This window comes from Manis javanica, chromosome 2, assembly GCF_040802235.1.
Source record: "Manis javanica isolate MJ-LG chromosome 2, MJ_LKY, whole genome shotgun sequence".
In the NCBI taxonomy this organism is placed as follows: Eukaryota; Metazoa; Chordata; class Mammalia; order Pholidota; family Manidae; genus Manis; species Manis javanica.
The window spans coordinates 82,047,691-82,057,431 of record NC_133157.1 but is presented as its reverse complement, the minus strand read 5'-3'; positions in this window follow the sequence as shown (position 1 = coordinate 82,057,431).

Here is a 9,741-nt window from a genome sequence, read left to right as displayed (position 1 = left end):
CTGAATATTTCATTTGAAAATTCTAAACCAACCTATATTTTGCTTACATTAATGCTCTGAATTTACTTAAAAAATTTTGTGATGTCATTAGTACTAAAAGGTGTTTGAATTGAAAATATACATATATAATCTAGCAATTCACAAAAATGTCCTAGAAATGCAGATTTTAATCAACATCATGACATGACAAACCTTTGAAATGCTTCTAGTGGCAAATGCCAGCAGAGCGGTTGAGTTGTACTCATGTATTATAAATACCAAACTATGTAAGAGATCATCTTGTGCACTGCAAGTTTGCAAGGTACCTGTGTACTTAAAATATATATGGAGAGCTACTGTACAGTAGCTTTGCCCCATTAATTGGGGCACATTAATTTTATATTTATCTACCTGAACCCAGACTGAGATGCTACTCCAAGGAGTCTTAGGTAGCTGCCAGTAAATTATTTTAATTGCTGTGAAGTTAACAAGTGTTATAATGAAACAGTGTACCTGATGCTAAATAAAGGCTTTAGAATGTTCAAAAAAAATAAAAAACAAAAAAAACACTGGATTCACCTTCAATGGTACAGTGCCCTTTTAAAATTAACAATTTAATTTGTGTCACTGACAATAAGACTTCAGACTGCGCATGCCAGTTGAAGCAGTGGGAAAAGGAGAGGGTAAAAGTCATAAATACATGGCTGATTAGAATTTCCAACTTCCTTGATTTTAAGGCACAGATTAAATAGCAGATCCTTCATGAAGGCAATTGCCTCTACTCTTTTTTTTGAAAACACACAACTGAGTTTTAGGGCAATTGCACTGTGTAGTGGACAGTAACAAAGAACAGTGCTGTTAGCCTCATAAAATCATTTGAGTCACCTAGTTTATTTGTAAATTTATAATCCTTATGATAGCTTTTGATTAACTGAGTAAAAATGAGGTTCTGCAACATAGATTTGCAAATTCAAATGCTGTGTCTATAGCTCTACCACATATTGGTTTTCTTTAATGCCACAAAGCAAAAGCCATTCTTCATCTCCTATATAAGGAAAATTTATACATGAAGAAGATAGATATACACTGAAAATAAAAATTACATAGGCAAAACTTTTTTGCATTGTTTTCTGTGCTAAACTCTTCTCATGGTGACTTGAACCCATGAATTGGGAAACCACAATCTTTCAAAAGTGGACAGCTATGTTACAGGGTAATGGAAGGCACTGGAACAAGAGATAAGATGTGAGTTCTGCTTCTCTCTGTGCAGCCAACTGTCCTTGACCTTAAGCAAGTTCTTTAACCTCTGTGAAACCTGTTTCCTCCTTGGTGAATAAAGCTACTTGCACCTGGGCCATCTACCTCCAAATGAATGTGGACTAATAAACACCATGCTTTTAAACATCTTTTTAACGTTTTATACTTTTTAAACTGCAAACCATTGTTTATAGCATCAAAACACATTCGACCATAAAATAGTAGCATAAGCATGCTGTGCCTCTGCAAATTATTTTAATGAAACGACCAAGTGAAAATATTCTTCACTGTTCAGAGAGGTAGGTGATGAGGTTATGAGGCAGAGAAGGCTCACACAGAACTGGGGGAGAGAATAGGTTTTTCTTCATTGTGTGGCCTCCTGTGATCTTACCTTTCCTGTTCAGTCGGACAGTCCTTCCCTTGCAGGAGCTCATCCTTAAGCAGCTGGTTGGCTCCCTCTCACATCTGTTCTGGGTTCTCCAATATCCAAGACCTGCAGTTTTCATGGCTTGACTCAGGGGCTCCTTAGCCTCCACTCATTAAAGCTACTGCAGATGTGTGAGTCTCCACTATCCCATCATGCCTCTTTCATTCTCCACACCCTTCCCACATAACTCTACTTAAATCCGGATCCCTGAGGACCAGGTGTTTTGTTTTCAATGCTGAATAAAATGATCTAACCTGACATTCAATCCACGCTATTGAACAATTGTAAGAAAGTTAAATGAGTTAACCTGCTCAAGAACTTAAGTATTTCAACTTGACTTATGCCTCCTTAATAACATTTCTTTATGGTGGGGAATTTTAGTAGTTGGGTAGTTGTGGGTATATCTTATATACATGTTTTAATCAAGTAAAATCTCCATATACAAATCACATAGGATAAGCAGGTATTTAATTCACAGTTAGGCTAGAGTTTGTGTATGGGTATGTGTGTGAACTTAAAATTATGAGTAAAAAAATCTTTAAGTCTCTAGATGCAAATTAATAAAATTCTGTTTAGGAAATCCCTTTTGAAAGATGTAATAGAATAATTTTAGACTTAATCTGAAAACACAATTAGGATAAGTATATCTAATTTCAATTAATTTTATTTTACAGATAAGAAAGTTGCTGCAACTAAGTAGGTGCTAACTCTGAAGATTCTGTCATATGAATTGACATAAAATTCAATTCACTTCATATATCTATTTCCTTGTAAAAACTAAGCTCCGACTTCTTCACATTCCAAACAAGTAATTGCAGACTGCTTATCCATTATATCCCAGCGCTCTCTCCCCGTACAGGATCACCATGGTAATAGTTCTTTCATCAAAGCCTAACGGTTTGTTTCAAATAATTAAAGTTGTGTTTATATCACTGTCCTCAGGTGCAACCATTTTGTTTCCTAGAGAGCAGTATGGTACATGCTAATGTCACAAGTAATAAATCAAAGTAAGTACGTTTGTTTTTCTACTTTAACCAGTCTATTCAGTGCCACTATCAAAAATACATGTTGGCATTTGCCCTAACGTACTTTCTATTTGAAACCATCTAGTAATAAAGATTACCAAGAAAAAAATACATTTGTAAAACAGATGGCTATGTGCAAGTCTGAGTTGTATGAGAAATTTCAGCAATAGATGACGGTTGCTGTCAATTAATTTGTAAGCTTTATCTAGGGAGACTGTAGGAATAGAGGAGGACTTCTGCTGTAAATGATCGATGATATGTCTTCTACTTCAAACAGAAGTAGGAAATCAGAATCCCTTACTCTCCTAAAATGACCATACATTTCAAGTGGATATATTCATTTACACTTTTACTATTGTAAATACTGGAAAGAAAGCAAGAATAAGAAACTCCTCTACAACACTGAGAGATTCAGAAGAGGTCTGAGAAAACTGAGAAAATGAGATCAAATACGTCTTATTTCTATATGTAAAGTTCTTAAGGCAGTCAATAGAAGACAGAATTAAGTTACTGTAAGTTAGAATAAGAACTTAGTTACTATTGTCCTGGCCATTTTCAGCTTTATTTTGCAGCGACTTTCAGAGCTTTTGTTCCTAAAGCCAAGGGAAGCTGTGTGAGTCATGCAAGCTGCGTTTTCTGTATTCAAAAAGAAATGGAACCTGCTTCAACACCGATCATTTCCATTTTCCAGTTCATGGAGCGGCACTTTTAGCAGCACTGGAAAAATTATAAGGAAAAGAGACACAGTCGGAATCTGCCTACTCACCTACTTAAGCACACATAAATGAGGAAGAAACAAAGGGGAACTGAGAACCGGAAAATAAACGGAGATGAATTACAGACCCACTATGTTAAACCGACCCGTCTCATATCCTTCGAGAGTCGGTGTTCCCTTTCACATCCACCTTTGCTCAAGGAAGTAAATGAGAGCAAAACCACAGGGTCTGTGACTCCTAAAGGGACAAAGAAACAGACACGTAAAACACCCTGCAAAGGCCATCTTATGCCTAATAAAAAATAAAGAGCCGCGAACTCCATCTTATTTACCTTTGGGTTTTGAAACCATAACATAAAATAAATCCTCAGCAATAACACCTCACTCTGTTTTTCTCCACTCTAAGTGATGGCTTCTTCACAGTCAAAATTGAGTCAAGAGCCCAAGACTGACAGGACTTCTCTCTAGATGTCGGCGTGGTTCCAGAGGAGCAAAGTGACAAAGCAAAGGTGGTAAATTAGGGAATAAAATCCACTTAAATGGTTGGATGCCTGATTATGGTCCCAGAAATGTATATAGATCAAATAGTGTTGAAAAAGAAGCTTAAGTACAAATGATAAAACGACTGAGTGAAAGTTAAAACCTTCTTTCACCACCACATGAAGTGCTGCTGTGGCAAATGAAGAAGCACATCTCATTTTCATCAAAGCTAGTTTTACTTTAAAATTTTGGCTAACATTTTCACAACTGCCCTTAATTAATTAGAACAATTATATGATTCCTATTTTTTTCAAGATGAAATTGTTGGCTTTTCTCATGTCAAAATAAGTCACAAAATACTTAGTACCTACTTAGTTTCACTTAAATTATATTATATAAAAACAAACAGAAACTAAGAAATACAAGTTAGTATTATAAAAAAAATTGTAAAGAATACAAGAAACTAAAATATGCTGGTAATTTATTCCAGACTTGATATATATCTCCTACACATATTTTTATATAAATGCATATTTTCCTTCATTAAACCATTCCCCCTTGAAGCCAATCCTTGCCATATTAGTATATATCTCTCTCTATATATGCCACCAGAGAGTTACTTTCCTGATCCTGTGAAAGACCCCCTCCAAATGAAAGGCTTAATAATCTATCACCAGAATCATGATTAATTTTCTACCACCATGCTACATACTGGGATTACTCCCAGATGTTCAGTTTAATTTAAGTACTTTCTGATTCATGAACTGGAGGATAACATACAGCTATAAAAGGTAATCCAATCCTAACAAGGCCTCAAGCCTATAATCTGCACTTCAATAGCAAAGAAACTGTATAGTTTTGAAACCGTAATCAAGAATTTTTTTTTGCAAACACACACTGGAGCTGTCCTTTGCTCCCATCTCTTATTAGATTACAATAAAAAGACCATGCTCTCTTAATGGTGGGAACAGAGTGATCCTGGGGTGATTTATAATCTTGTGAAACCCTGTCCACACTGCTGACCAGACATTTTTGAGGTCACTGTCTGTTTCTTCAACTGATGTCTTCTTGCTGTGACAACCCTGTTGGAGAGCTGTCAGCACACAAGAATTTCTCAGGCTATGTATTGTCTTTGAACACATTTCTTGTGTTATTTCTATTCAGAAGCATTTGTGGGCTTGGTGTTTAGACAGTAAAGAATCTTTCTGAGATTTTCTCATTAGTTTAAATCCCAACAAAAAGAAGACAACTAAATAGGGATAAATGAAGTGGATCTCTTACTGACAAAAGGAGAGATTATTTATTTCTTCTATATGTATAACATTCTATTGAATACAAACAATAAGGCAACTATTTATTTTTAAAATGGGACTATTGTTCTCCACAACAGTAAAATAATTTGACTCTAACGTGTTAGATATTGTCAAAACTAACCATTAGCTGAAATCCCTGGGGATTACATAGACATAAAACACAGTGTGCTTTGCTATTTTTCTTTAGTGTGAGAGGGAAGTAGTGGGAAAAGTTAAAACTAAGAAAATGTTTTAACAGTAATGTTCGATAAAATGGCTTGCAATGTCTATTCTCAGAAAGCTGCTGTAGATGAGTAAAACAAATGTTCAACTTTGTCAAAAAGCAAACAGATATTTAAAAATCAAGTACATGCTAGCCAGATTTGGAACTAGCTAATTTTTTAATGTTATGACAGAAGAGGAACTTGTTCAAAGGATAGATCTTGATTAGTTTCTCAAAATAAGACACCTTCCACTAATTGAAATTATAAAAATGTTTAAAAAAGGCATGGTGTCCACCCTATTAGTTTGAGTTGAATCAGTTTGTTCTCCTGTTTTATATATTTTCACTTTAATTGTATTTGAGTAAGTTAAACAGGAAAGTTAACATTGGATTACTTTGTTTTTATACTTATATATCTACTACTGATTCTAAAAAGGGGAGAAATAAATGTTTCTGCATTTTTTAAAATTTTTTCTGAGAGAAGACAATTTTAAAAAGAATTCCTTGTTTTCTTTTGAGAATATGAAGCCCATATGGCTTCAGAAAGATATTAACAGAGAAGTTGTTTCCCTTCAGACGGTTCCTTCCTTAGATCCACTTGAGTAAAAAGTCTTGAAAGCTACCAGGAAAGAAAACTATTTTGTAGGGAAGAGCCAACCCTGATGTGAAAGGATCCCAGAGCACTGGATTCATCTGCGGCACCTGGGCCAGCAAGCCTGGGGAGGACCAGCTGAGCGGTGCCTGCAGCAAGGGTCGTGGCCCACTTTCACTCAGCCAGAGAGCTGTATTATTTTGAGAGGCACATGAAAACCTTGAAGTTTCACACATTTTACTTTGTCTCCCTATGTTTAGCTGAGAAAGACTTGTTTACCTTCTACATATGGGAAGAAAATAAATGTAAACAGTATTATTTAAAAGTGTCCATAAACCTCATTGTACACACCGTCACTTGAAGTATAAGTGTAGTGGAAAACAGCAATGTAGATAAACTATGATTTGCAAGTGTATCATGTAGTATCATGATGCCTTTTTAACATTAGACAAATTTAAAGCCCACAGCAGCTCTGGGATTTGGCTTTATAAGACTTTGAGCTTTTGAGATTATAAAACCATTTAGTCACCTAAACTTTTGTAGGTAAGTGCAATGGGAGACTCCATTTGAAGACCTTTGACATATTATGCAATTTTGGCTAGGGATAGCTTTCAGAAGCTAAAGTAGGAAAATATTTTAATAGCAATTTTATTTGATACAATAATTATAATCCTATTCTTGTCTAAAAGTTGCCATAGATAAGTAAAACTTAGGTTAATTTCCCCAATTAGCACATGATATTTAAAAATCAAGTCAACCCTAGCTCCTAGCTAGAGTTAGAAATAACTAGTCCCCATCATTTCATTCATCATTATAACCTATTTGAACCAATGAGAAAATGTTTAACTTGATGAAAGTATGGAAAAATTGGTAGTCATAACAAAGAAGTTTAAGATTCTTTTGTTTCTGGCAGTAATCTACCAATTTAGCTTCTCTAAGGACTCTTTTAATAAAATGGACCAAAAAAATCAATTAAAATAGTGAAATGCCCCTTAGGATGAAGTTAGTTCAGCAGCCAGTGCATTTCTCAATAATCTCTTCATCCTATTCTGAAGTAATACACATTGTGCCATGTTCTTACGTACTATATTTTTCATAATGAGGCTGTTTAAACTGAGCACTGGAAAGAGAATGAGTCCTGAAACAGCAAGGTTTATGATATAAAACTAGGGTTATGAGTGAATCACACACCAGAAATGGAAATTGTGATTAGAGGCAAAATGGATGATACAAGGTTCTCATATAACAAGCCAGTGAAGTAAACCAGCCTCAAAGACCCTGAATATCCACCTAGTCTTCACTGTCTAGAGCTATTGTGCCCAAGAGCATCTCTAAGAATACTATAATGGGACATCGTTTCTGGAATCACTACCTACATAACAGAAAGTAGTCCTCAGAATGAAGTCAGAACTTGAAGAATTAGGCAAATAATTCCACACACTTTTTTATGCCTCTGTTACCTCACTACACCTCCCTCTAGCCTGTGTTTGACCCATTCTCTTCCTTTACAGGTTGTAGCCATCTTAGCATTTCAGTGACATAAGATTTTTCTGAAGCTTTTAAAATGCGTTTAGGTTTTCAAAACTTGTGACTCTAATATGATCCTGGGAAGAATACTCTTTTGAGATTATAGAAATAATTAAAACTTTTTAAAATTTGAGAATCAGAGAAGCAGCATAGATTTTGAAAACTAAATAGGTAAGAGAAATATTTGTTAGTGTTCTGCAAATCCTGGCACTGTGTGGTTTTACCTCTGCATTTTGTCCTCCTCTTCTTTTCCCACCTCTTCTTTCTCTCAGTGGTTGTCTATGCACAGTGCAAGAACTTAATGTTGAGACTCTGCCCAGGAATTTGCTGGTCAAATGAAGCACAAGAAGACAGACCAAGCAGGCCTGCCAAAATCTTTGCTGTTACTCCCCAGCTCACTACCAAAAATCATTCTTCTCCTAACACATTGGCAGGTGAAGACTGCAGCTAAAACTTGGGGAATGTTGGCTCAAATGGTCACAGTACGACCAAAACAAACCAAAGGCAGCTATTTGAAAATGGTAACTACTAGTCTATTCGAAAATAAACCAGCTTGTACTCCTCATGAATGAGATACCTAGAGCCTGCAAAGGCAAATGAAGGTGCTGTTTACTGAGACGTACAGAAACACAATAAACAGTGCAAAAAGACTTCAAGAAATGAACCAAAAAAAAAAAGATGTCTTAAGAAGAAGTCTGAACTAAAATGAGCTTTCAATCAATTTTGGAACTACTGGCATTTATGAGAAACTATATAGCCCTTATTCAAGCAAAAATAAAAAACAAGCGCAAGAAGTCTGCTCTCTCCTGGCCTGCCTCCCAGGAAGGTCATTTTGTTTTGTCTACTCAAATTATCCCTGAGGTAACAATTATCTCATACTTTTTAACAGTTTCTCATCCCTACGCTGCTGGCTAGAACCTCTGTATATTGGTGAAAGAAGCTTCCCTATATAGCCCCAGCACTGCATGTCCTATTTTTCTGGGATGGTCCCAGTCTTCACCTGTTGTCCCAACATAACTATTAATACTGCCTCTGTTTATTTTTAAGAGTTTTCCAGTTCGTCCAATCAACTTTATGGTTGCCTTACCTATGCTAGCCTCGAAATGATGGAAGATGTGATGCAAGTCAATATTTTAGTGAAGGAAATATCACACAAAAGAAGTTTATATTAAAGCATATTAGACCAACTTTCTAATATTCTACTAGAAGTGTTCTGCTATCAATTAAAAACATCTACACCTGGAAATTCACTATTGCATTTAGGACATTTATATCTCTTAACACAGAACTAAATTTACCAACTTGAGAATTAAAACATTGCTATGAATCTCCAACTAAGGACAGAATCCTCGAAAACTCAGGTTGGAGTATTGGTAATGGTCTTACACTGTCTTAGTCAGGTATTGACCTATAGTAAACATATCCAAAGTATTCCAAATTATGCATTTTATTTCTTTGACCATAAAAAAATTATGTGCCATTGTAGAAAATCATTGATACTACATAATTTCTCTTCAGAAATAAAGCTCTGTCTGGTAGGCTTCGACAAATTCTAAGTATATCCTTAAAATTATATAAGGTGCTTCTTTATTACACTTATAATTTGTTGGATCTCTCTGCCCCCAACCTTAACCACTAGAATATAAACACCAAGAAAGCAAGCACTTTTTTACCTTATATTAAGTGGTATATTCAAAGCACCCAGAAGAATGCCTGTCACATATCAAGTTCATAACAAATATGCACTGAATAAATAGATCAGAGGTAGTTTTTTCATTCATGCACACACACACATATACACACATTATTTTTAGCTAGTTTGTGAAATAAAGGGAGAGCCATCATGTGAAATAAGGAGAGATCAAGGACAAAATGAATATGCACCTTTCTCTAGTGCCAAGTTTAAGTTAATATTTACTAAATATATTCCCTCATTTGGAATTTATTTTAAATGAAATCTCTGTGCATTGTGTAACTTTACAAATACAATAATATAGAAAAACCCTTTTCTTGAATACTTTTGTGTAGACCTACTATGAAATAGCTATTGGATTTCACCAACTTCAGGGGTAAAAATATCCTATATTTATACACATTCAGGGAAGGTATTGTTTACTCAGTTGTAAGGAAGCACTTCTAAAATATATTTTTAAGCATTCTGTTGAAGTTAAGTGGTGAGTATAACAAATAGCTGAGCTGGAAATTTGGGTAATTACTGTTCCCA